Here is a 9,730-nt window from a genome sequence, read left to right as displayed (position 1 = left end):
TTAGCTTCTGTCATGAGAAGTGCAGTTATATTTCTTATGCCGTCCATATGGTACGCAACATCCATTGATCTGAGTTGTACCTTATCTTTTTTGGGGGTTTGTGTTGGTGTTATTTTGTTTTTTTTTTTTGGGGGGGGTTTATTTTCATCTAAAGCTATTTCAGATTTACATTTGCAACTCAAGATATGCCCATGTGCAATTTTAGTTATCCTTTTGCACCACAGCTAGCTTTGCTTGGAACTAAGCCAAGTTCTGGAGTTCACATTTCTTCTGATGAAGGGTCTATTAGATTTCAAGAATCGCATCACACACTAGGAAATCTCAGTTTCCACAGCAGGAAAGGGTCCAGGAAATTTTTCTAGATCTCCTCTGTGGCTCTCTGGAAGTGTGTGAGACCAGATGGGGTGGTATGGCTGTTGTGTCTGTTGTATGCTGGCAGACTTCGTATTGTCATATGTCCAAATACATGGTTCCTCTCAGTTTTCTAAGAAGGCAGGGAGGGAATACATTTGAAGGGTCTCTTCAGATTCTCTTGGCTTTCTCTTCCTTTAAACACTTAGCAGTTTGCTTAGCCTCAGGCATAGCTATTTTGGTGTGCATGTTTGACCAGGTCAGCTACCACTTTGCCCTGTGACTTGCCTGCTTATTCAGAGTTCTTACATTTTGCCACTTTTGGACTGAGACAAAACACTGCCTACTTGCATGAGACACTGCTTTTCAATAATCTACCAAGGTTGTACACTTTTGAATTGGAGGTAGCTAACTTCCTATGGAGAAGACAGAACATTCTAAGAAGCTTTGCAGATAAACATGATCTCTCTTTTTCTTCCCTCTGAAAAACTTCTCTAAAGTATAGTTTCTCTGTGGAGTTTATCCAGAAATGTCCTCTCTCATCGAGTGGAGACCTTTGCTTAGAAAATAGTTTATTGTGAAGACACAGCCAATATGGGGCCTTGAGGCCATTTCATGGGTTGGCTCCCTTCCTTCCATACTTCATGTATTCTTTCTCTTGCTCAGACATCTTACCAAATCTTTGGGGTGTTCTGGAACCAGTTTCATTGAAGGTTGGGGTTGGTTTCCTCCACAGCACCAAGCAGTTCTTAGATACCAGCTGGCCATCCTACAATTCAGCTCACTTCTGACACTGTCTGTTTATATCAGATCCCTTAGATTAAGTGTTCAGTCTTACTGGACTGCCCCCCACAAAAACTTCAGACTCCAGTCTGAAGCCTGGGCTCCTGACCAATCAGCTGTAGACTGGAGGTTCCAACAACTCTTGCCTTAGGTTCCAGATGCCAGTAGCAAGTCCAGGTTATTACACGTACTTCTGATCAACCGATAGAAGTCAGAGCTTCCTACAACCCCCTCCTTCTTTGGGTTTGATTAATTTGCTAGAATGGCTCATAGAACTCAGAGCAACATTTTACTTGTTAGGTCATCAGGTTATTATAAAAAGATATAACTCAGAAGTAGGCAGACAGAAGAGACACATAGGACAAGGTATGGGGAAAGGACATGGAGCTTCCATACCCTCTCCTGACATTTCCATGTGTTCACCAACCTGGAGGCTCTGTAAACCTAGTCTTTCAGGGTTTTATGGTGGCCTCATGAGGTAGGCATGATTGTTATTGGCAAATGATTCAAACTCTAGCCCATCTCCCCTCCCTTAAGTTCGGGGGGTGGGGTGGGACTAAAATTTCTAACCTAATCACATGTTTGGCAGTTCTGGCAAGAAGCCCGCTATTCCTAGGTGCTTCCAAAACTGACCTCATTAAGATAAACAAGACATTTTTATAGCTCTCATTACTTAGAAAACTCCAAGGTTTTAGTAGCTCTGTACCAGCGATGAGGACAAAGACAAAATATTTATTATAAATCACAGTATCACACCAAGAAAGCATCAATACTTGTTCCCTCCCTCAAGCTGGTTTTCTAGAAAACCTTAGCTAAGTCATTTCATATGTAATGAACTTAATTCCTAGGCTTCCCTATTGTGCTGTAGATAAGAAACTTGAAAGAAAGGTCAGGATCAACCTCTGCACTCCAGTGCAAACTGGTTCTCTTCTCTCTAGTCCTGTCCCTGCCCTCCCTACAGTCTAGTTAGGGTCTTTCTCTTTCTGCTTCTCTGTTTTCTCATTTTTGTCTTTATGTTTTAAACCTATAATTTCTTGGGGTACCTGGGTGGCTCAGTCGGTTGAGCATCCAACTCTTTTTTTTTTTTTTAATTTTTTAAAAAAACATGTATGCACCTTTGAGAGAGAGAGAGAGAGAGAGAGACAGAGCATGAATGGAGGAGGGGCAGAGAGAGAAGGAGACACAGAATCCGAAGCAGGCTCCAGACTCTGAGGTGTCAACACAGCCTGATGCGGGGCTTGAACCCATGAACCGCGAGATCATAACCTGAGCCAAAGTCGGTCACTTAACCAACTGAGCCACCCGGGCGCCCCAGATCATCATCTGACTCCTGATTTTGGCTCAGGTCATGATTTCACAGTTCGGAGATCAAGCCCTGTGTCAGGCTCTGCATTGACAGCACAGAGCCTGCTTGGGATTCTCTCTCTCTTTCTCTCTGTCTCTGTCTCTCTCTCTGTCTCTCTCTCTCTTTCTGCTTTTGTCTCTCTGCCTCTCCCCTGCTCATGCACATTCTCTCTCTCAAAAAAAAAAAGAAAAAAAAAGTTTTCTGCTTTTAATGAAATCCAGCTCTTGCAAATGAATGCATTGTTTTCCAGACTATTATTTTCTTTCTTTCTTTCTTTCTTTCTTTCTTTCTTTCTTTCTTTCTTTCTTTCTTTCTTTCTTTCTTTCTTTCTTTCTTTCTTTCTTTCTTTCTCTTTCTTTCTTTCAGACTATTGTTTCCTATAAGCACTTTTAAAAACCTTTCTTAAGGTCAAGTCTAAGTGATTAGTTTTTTTGTCCCTTTAGGCAGCACCTTCTGCCTTCCTGATCAGTGGATAGCACTGGCTCCATGTGTTCAAGGATCACATTGCAGCAGAAAATTTTCTGGAAATAAAAACCTTATTCAGTGGAAGTCATCCAACAGAGGAATGAAAAATAATGTGTTACATGTATTCAGCAGTTAAAATGAGTGAAATAGATCTATCTGTAACTATCTTTATCTCAACATAGACCTATCAACGTCTAATGTTTCGTAGAATTATGTCTCTAAAGAGACAAATATAATTTTAGCTGCATGATGGGTTCGTGGGCTTTTTAAAAACATTATCAATTTTCTCAGTGTCTGAAAGGTCTCATATTTTTTAGAAAAGAAAAAAAATTAATCTCAATATTCAATAATAATATCCTTCTATATAGATTATATATTTAACTTGGGAGCAAAAATGTCATCTCTTGAGCTGGATCTCTTATATGATTGAACTCATTTAGATCACTAAATAGGTTCTAGGCATGTAATAGTTTCTTTGTTTATTAACCCAATACACATTTATCAAATGGTGTTACAAAGATAAAAGATTGTGTGCGTATCAACATAGTTGTGCTTATGTGTATAAATAACAAAACATTCATTAATTCTGTAGCATTTTGCCATAAACATATGTAGTGCATATTTCATTGAATCTCCTTTTATATTAGTTTTTCTGTTCCATTTTTACATCTTAAATCACTAGTGTTTTGTTCAGAAATCTATGGCCTACAAGAGTCACTTTGCGCATGTTTGGAGTTTTGAAGTAGGAGAAAGAAGAGTCTATTTTCAGAGAAAAACAAAACAAAACAGGAAAGAGTCAGTCAATTTGGTTTTAACAAATGAATCATAAAAAAAGGGTCCACTCCATTTCCCCAGCCTGGCCTCTCAGTCATAGTCAAATCATGTGAATGTCTCTTTATGTATCGGTCACCCTGGAAAAAAAAAAAAAAAAAGTGGTAAAGCTGGGACTACAGTTTCTGAATACTTCAGTAAAGAGTATTTATTTATTTATTTATTTATTTAAATATTTATTTTGGGGCGAGCGCAAGTGGGGGAGGGGCAGAGAGAGGAAGACAGAATATCCAAACCGGGCTCTGCGCTGATGCTGACAGGCTAATGGCAGCGAGCTGGATGTGGGGCTCAAACTCATAAACCGGGAGACCATGACCTCAGCCGAACTGGGACACTCACCTGACTGAGCCACCAAGGCTCCCCAAGAGAATTTAATTAAATCTGCTTCTCCAGGTGAAGGAATGCTTTTCAAATAGGGGAACATTTGCCCTAAAGACTGGAGCTGGTTTTGACGACAGAGACAACAGAAAGCATGCCCTTCTCTTCCCTCCATTGGCACCAAATGAAAATATGGCTAAGAGATTGAGTCCTGAAGCAGAGTAGGTGGATAGGTAATCTTCATGATGATCACCAGGCCGCATCTTCTTCCCCGCGCCCTGAGATTCTGCTATAAGTTAAAACTAATCTTGCTTGAAGCTCAATCAAGAGTGATGATGCAGAAGTGATGTCTGCTTCACTCTGGTCATGCCTGGAGCACTGAAGGTTGCAGAGAAGGAAGATTAGACAGAGTCGGTACTTACTGCAGTGAGATCAAACTGGCTTGTGAGGTGACAACTTTTATGTTACTTTTTAATTTTCTTGAAGCCATGAATGACTCATTATGTGTGTGTGTGTGTGTGTGTGTGTGTGTGTGTGTGTGGTGGGGAGACACAGCCCACAGAGAGCGGCAGAGCCCTGGGAAGGGAGAGGTGGTAATGACTACTGATTCAGAACTGTCCAGGCCTGGCCGTACAGTATGCATCCCAATTGTTCCTCCCACGCTCATCCCCACACTTGTGCAGCACAGCAAAAAAAGAAATCTACTCCTAAGGTAGATTGTCCTTCTCTTCCAGCCTTTGTTTCTTTTCCTTTCTCTTTGAAGTATAGAAATGTGCCTCTTTCTAGGGCCTGACTCAGTCCACCCATCATTTCTAACGGAAAGCCTTCATAGGACAGCTACTCAACTAGGGAGCCTTATGAAATCCTTAAACAAACAAACAAAAAAATTAGGCATTGTATGCTAACCTTGGAAGTGCTTCTCTATTGTATCTAACACCTTTCTTTTATTGCCAGTGCTTCAGGCAAGAATGTGGCATCTTGTCTGAAGTGACTAAAAAAAAAAAAAAACAACTTTGAAAAACAAGGATCCATCCAGACAGTCTAACCTAATTTTCTACTGTGTCACTTGAAGCATACGTCACAAAATTCAGTAATCATTGTGATTTGCTTTTGGTTTTATTTTATGAAAACCTATGGAGAAAAACAACGTGACAACTGAAAAAGAAATGATGCCAATTTAAACAACTCTCCAGTGAAGCAAAATAAGAGAATCGTGGTATAATTAACACATTTCTTAGACTGACAGATTGTATTTTTCTTACATAAATCCCAGCCTTTGCTAAGAATTTCTTAATATATACTCATGATTACTTCTCTACATAAAAGATGAAATTATTATTTTTTTTTTCATTAAAGGTCAAATTTAATTTTGGCCCAGGGTGATAAAAGTTGCTAGTCCTTCCCTGTCAGAGATTTTTGGTATAATTTCTGGAGAGTGATGATGGTATTCTGAAAGCTGCATGGGAAACAGAAATAATTCCTGCATTTTTAGAATAAACATATCAGTATCTGACACTGCAGGCTCTTAGGACTCTTTCTAGCTTTTGTTTTAGGAAGTTCTAACAAACAATGGCCACAAGCTTGGTCTCTAATCATTCTAGGTAAATGGAGTCACAGCAAAGCCTTTGTGGCTTTATTTGGAGGAGGAGTAAGCATAGTGTCTTACTTGAAAATCTGGGAGCAGCTAGAGACAACCAGTGTTTCCGTCTTCCCACGTCATTTCCCTCTGACCAGGTGAATCGATAAAAGTGTTTCCTCATTTAGACACTAGAGCAAGGATTGTCAACCTTTTTCTCTTCATAAAGATCCAGATGGTAAATATTTTAGACTTCACAGGCCACATGGTCTCTGTCACAACTACCCAACTTTTTTGTGCCGCCGAAGCGCAGAAGCAACTCTTGACAATACGTAAATAAATGAGCAAGGCTGTGTTCCAATAACATTTTATTTACAAAAGCAGACTGTGAGCTGACCAGGGTTTGCTGGCCTCTACTCCACAGCATTGGATTATCTTCCAGGTCATCTGTCCAGTTCCCTGTATAAAAAGTTTCCTAAGAAAACTGAAAACTCCCTGCTCCTCACATTTTGCACTCCTTTTCCTAGATTTGATTTCCAGCCAAAGTGATAACAAGGGGGTGGGAAGTATTTGTCACTCTGGCAAGAAACAGTCCCCTATTCTTCCTGGATGGGAACATGAGTTAAATTTGAAAAAACACTTGGGGCGCCTGGGTGGCTCAGTCGGTTGGGCGGCCGACTTCGGCTCAGGTCATGATCTCGTGGTCCGTGAGTTCGAGCCCCGCGTCGTGCTCTGTGCTGACAGCTCGTAGCCTGGAGCCTGTTTCCGATTATGTGTCTCCCTCTCTCTGACCCTCCCCCGTTCATGCTCTGTCTCTCTCTGTCTCAAAAATAAATAAACATTAAAAAAAAAATTTAAATTTGAAAAAACACTTGTGAGATGAATGGCTTGAAGTAACACATGGTTCACAGGGGTTGACTATGGGAATTAGCTCTGATTACAACTGGCTTAGAGGAAAGGTATGGATCCAAGGCCTGAATCATTGCTATAAGGTCATGACTGATGCTACTCCGGTGTCAATGCCAGACGTAGGACTCCTTTGCTTAATCCAATTACCATGTGATGGAGACAGGCTTGCATGTACTCAGAGGCTAGCTGGCAGCTGGCTCTCTGCAGGGGCCACCAGCAAAAGCAGATGGTTTACAAAGGGACTAGGACTACTTATAAGAATGCTGTTACTGCTTATTGAACATATAACCTAAGCATTGTGTGAACATGATCTCATTTAATCTTCTGAGTTACTCCTTGAAGTAAATATTGGGAGCCCCCATTATGTGAAGACAAAAGAGCTTAATGGTTCCAAGGGCTTGGTTACAATAAAGCAAAAGAAGGTGGTATGTTCCTGAATTAGGACACATTCCAAGTGCGAGCGGCACTGTGCTATTCAGTCTGACAGTGACCGACCGGGACCATGACAATAATTTATTTTATGGATTCTATCTCCTAGCCCACAGCCAGAGCGGAGGGCAAGGACTCTAAGGGGAAAAGACATTGCAAGGGCTCTAAGGTTCAAAGACACCAGCTCTATCAGTAAGTAGGCAGTTACATACGTATTCTGGAGAGTCCACAGCTTAGGATAACTAGATGTCCCAGGTTGCCTCAGACTGAAGTGTTCCTCAGAATGTGGGGCTTTCAGCACTAAAACCTGGAATGTTTCCAGCAAACCAGGAGAAGAATTATAGGTATTTAGGTACTTGGGGCTTTCTAGAAGCTCGTAAGTAATGCTATGCCAAAGCTGCCCATGAAAACTGTCCAGTTTTCAGAAATTGTTTAAGCCATTGGCTAACCATTATTAAAAGTTAAATTATATAAACTTACAATTAATTATACTGAAATATTAAATATTCAAAAGTCACCACTTTCTAATTTTTGAGAAGGTTTCTCACATCTGTGATTTGAGGTTATTGATGTTTACTGTGTGGATTCATACAGTTAGAACTACTACAAATGGTAGGCTACTGCCCATCTCTTCCCAGCTGTGCGTTCAGTGGCATCATACTGGCGGCACGAATTAGGAAGGGAGATGTTCTATTGTTGGTCTAGAATGCAGTGGGGAAAATGTTAATGTTGGTTAAACTTCATAGTGCATGATGTGTGTCCAACTGTTGCATTGTGTGTAGTGTACTCAATAAAGAGGAAATATTCTTCAGTGTTGGAGAACTGTTACCTTTCTCAATAAAAATGTAGCTCCCATCATTCACAGATGAGGGAAGTTTTAATTCAATTCTTCATTGCTTCCTTTTCATTTTACTCGTTAAAGGAAACAAAATACCTACCACCATTCATGCCGCTATACCACCTCATCAAGTGAAACTGTAAGTTGGCAACAAATACAAGAGGTTGGCAGAAATCACCTAAAGCATTCTGTGAGAATTAATTGTGTGGAAATGACAATGAGTATTTATATTTTATCATCATTTATAAATGATGTGCCATCCATTTATGAGTACAGTTTGCGATGGATGTATGTCTCTCTGTATCCATCTCCGTAGATCTATTTTTTTTTCGGAGAGCGAGTTATTAACTATTTCCCAGTATACCACTGCTCATAAATTATGGAATGTATAGCAACAGGAGAAAAAAAAACGGAACCCCAGTAGGTAATGGGTTTGAGCTTGTAGCCTGCAGGCTGCTTTGTTCAGAGATGATGGGGTACTGGGTGTAGCTAAGTCTGTGCATTGCATCTGTCCAAGGAGAAAAATGTTTTTCAAAACAATCCTCATAATAAATAACGCAAGAGGCAGCCATCTTTGTGGTGCTTATGCTCATCAGTCTTCCCAGGCTGCGTAACTATGTCCTGAAGTGGCGTTTTGTTGCCTGAAAGTCTAATGTGGTTGAGTTCATTTATGCCAAGCATTTGCCACATAGAATGTAAATTCCATGAAAGGAAAGGCTGAGATTATTTTATTCATTGCTGACTCTTCAAGACGCATAATAGTTTCTCAATACTTATGCAGTGAGTGCATGCATAAATGACTGAATGAGTGAATTCACTTTTATCATTCTTCTGTAATGCTAGAAGTTGTGATTTCTCATTTCTCAAGGTTTTCTTGGGGGGACAGGGTAACAGTAACAATATTTTTACCATACTAACCTACTGTCATGCACTTAAATTAGAGCTGAGCTTCTCATGTTTTCCCTACCTAACTTGAAGGATAATCACGGGCTTGGTCTGGATTTGGAAGTAGCCTGCTTCATGAATACAATTTGTTTACATGTCTATGTTTACACTCAAACCTTCACATTATCTTTTTTATGTTTATTTATTTTGAGAGAGAGAGAAAGTGAGTGAGAGAGCATGAGTAGAGCAGCAGGGGCAGAGAGAGAAGGAGACAAAATCCCAAGCAGGCTTGGCACTATCAGCATCAAACCCGGCATGGGGCTCCATTTCATGAACCATGAGATCATGACCTGAGCCAGAATTAAGAGTCGAATGCTTAACTGAGTGAGCCACCCAGTCACCCCCACATTGATCTTTTAATTTTTCTTCAAAGAGCACCACATTTTTATTACCTTAAAATATCCATCAAGAGCTTTTTATGGAGTTTATTAACTAACTTTTCCTCCATAAATATGTGAATAAGATTGGTATTCCAATTAAATATGCTTTATTTGTTCTATAGGAGCTTATTCACATATACTTGGCATGTATTCCAAGATTTCATGTAACCTAACCCTGTTTAAGAAATTTTATATAGCTACTCAAAGCACTCCCTGAATAACTTACACAAATAGTAAAATATTACCCTATAAGCTTGTACGTTTTAGGTAAAAACAAATATTCCCTTCACCCTCACTCTTCAACAACAGCAACAAAAAAAATAGTAAAAATACTAAATATTTTAATGAAAAGGCCGTTTCTTTCTGAGGGTGTTAACGGACTCTACCAAATGTGAATTATTATTCTAAATTTAGAGTTATTATATTCCAGTAAAATAATTCTGTTTTAAAGGGCTTAATAAGTTACTAGTTAAAATAAGATAACATTTAAAATTCCTTGAATGCTTTTGATTATTTCATACTTTATATAATTGCTTACAAATTAAAATTAAGTCACTAAA

The sequence above is a fragment of the Neofelis nebulosa genome, chromosome 1 (assembly GCF_028018385.1).
Source record: "Neofelis nebulosa isolate mNeoNeb1 chromosome 1, mNeoNeb1.pri, whole genome shotgun sequence".
NCBI classification, from domain to species: domain Eukaryota; kingdom Metazoa; phylum Chordata; class Mammalia; order Carnivora; family Felidae; genus Neofelis; species Neofelis nebulosa.
This window is presented reverse-complemented; position numbering follows the sequence as displayed.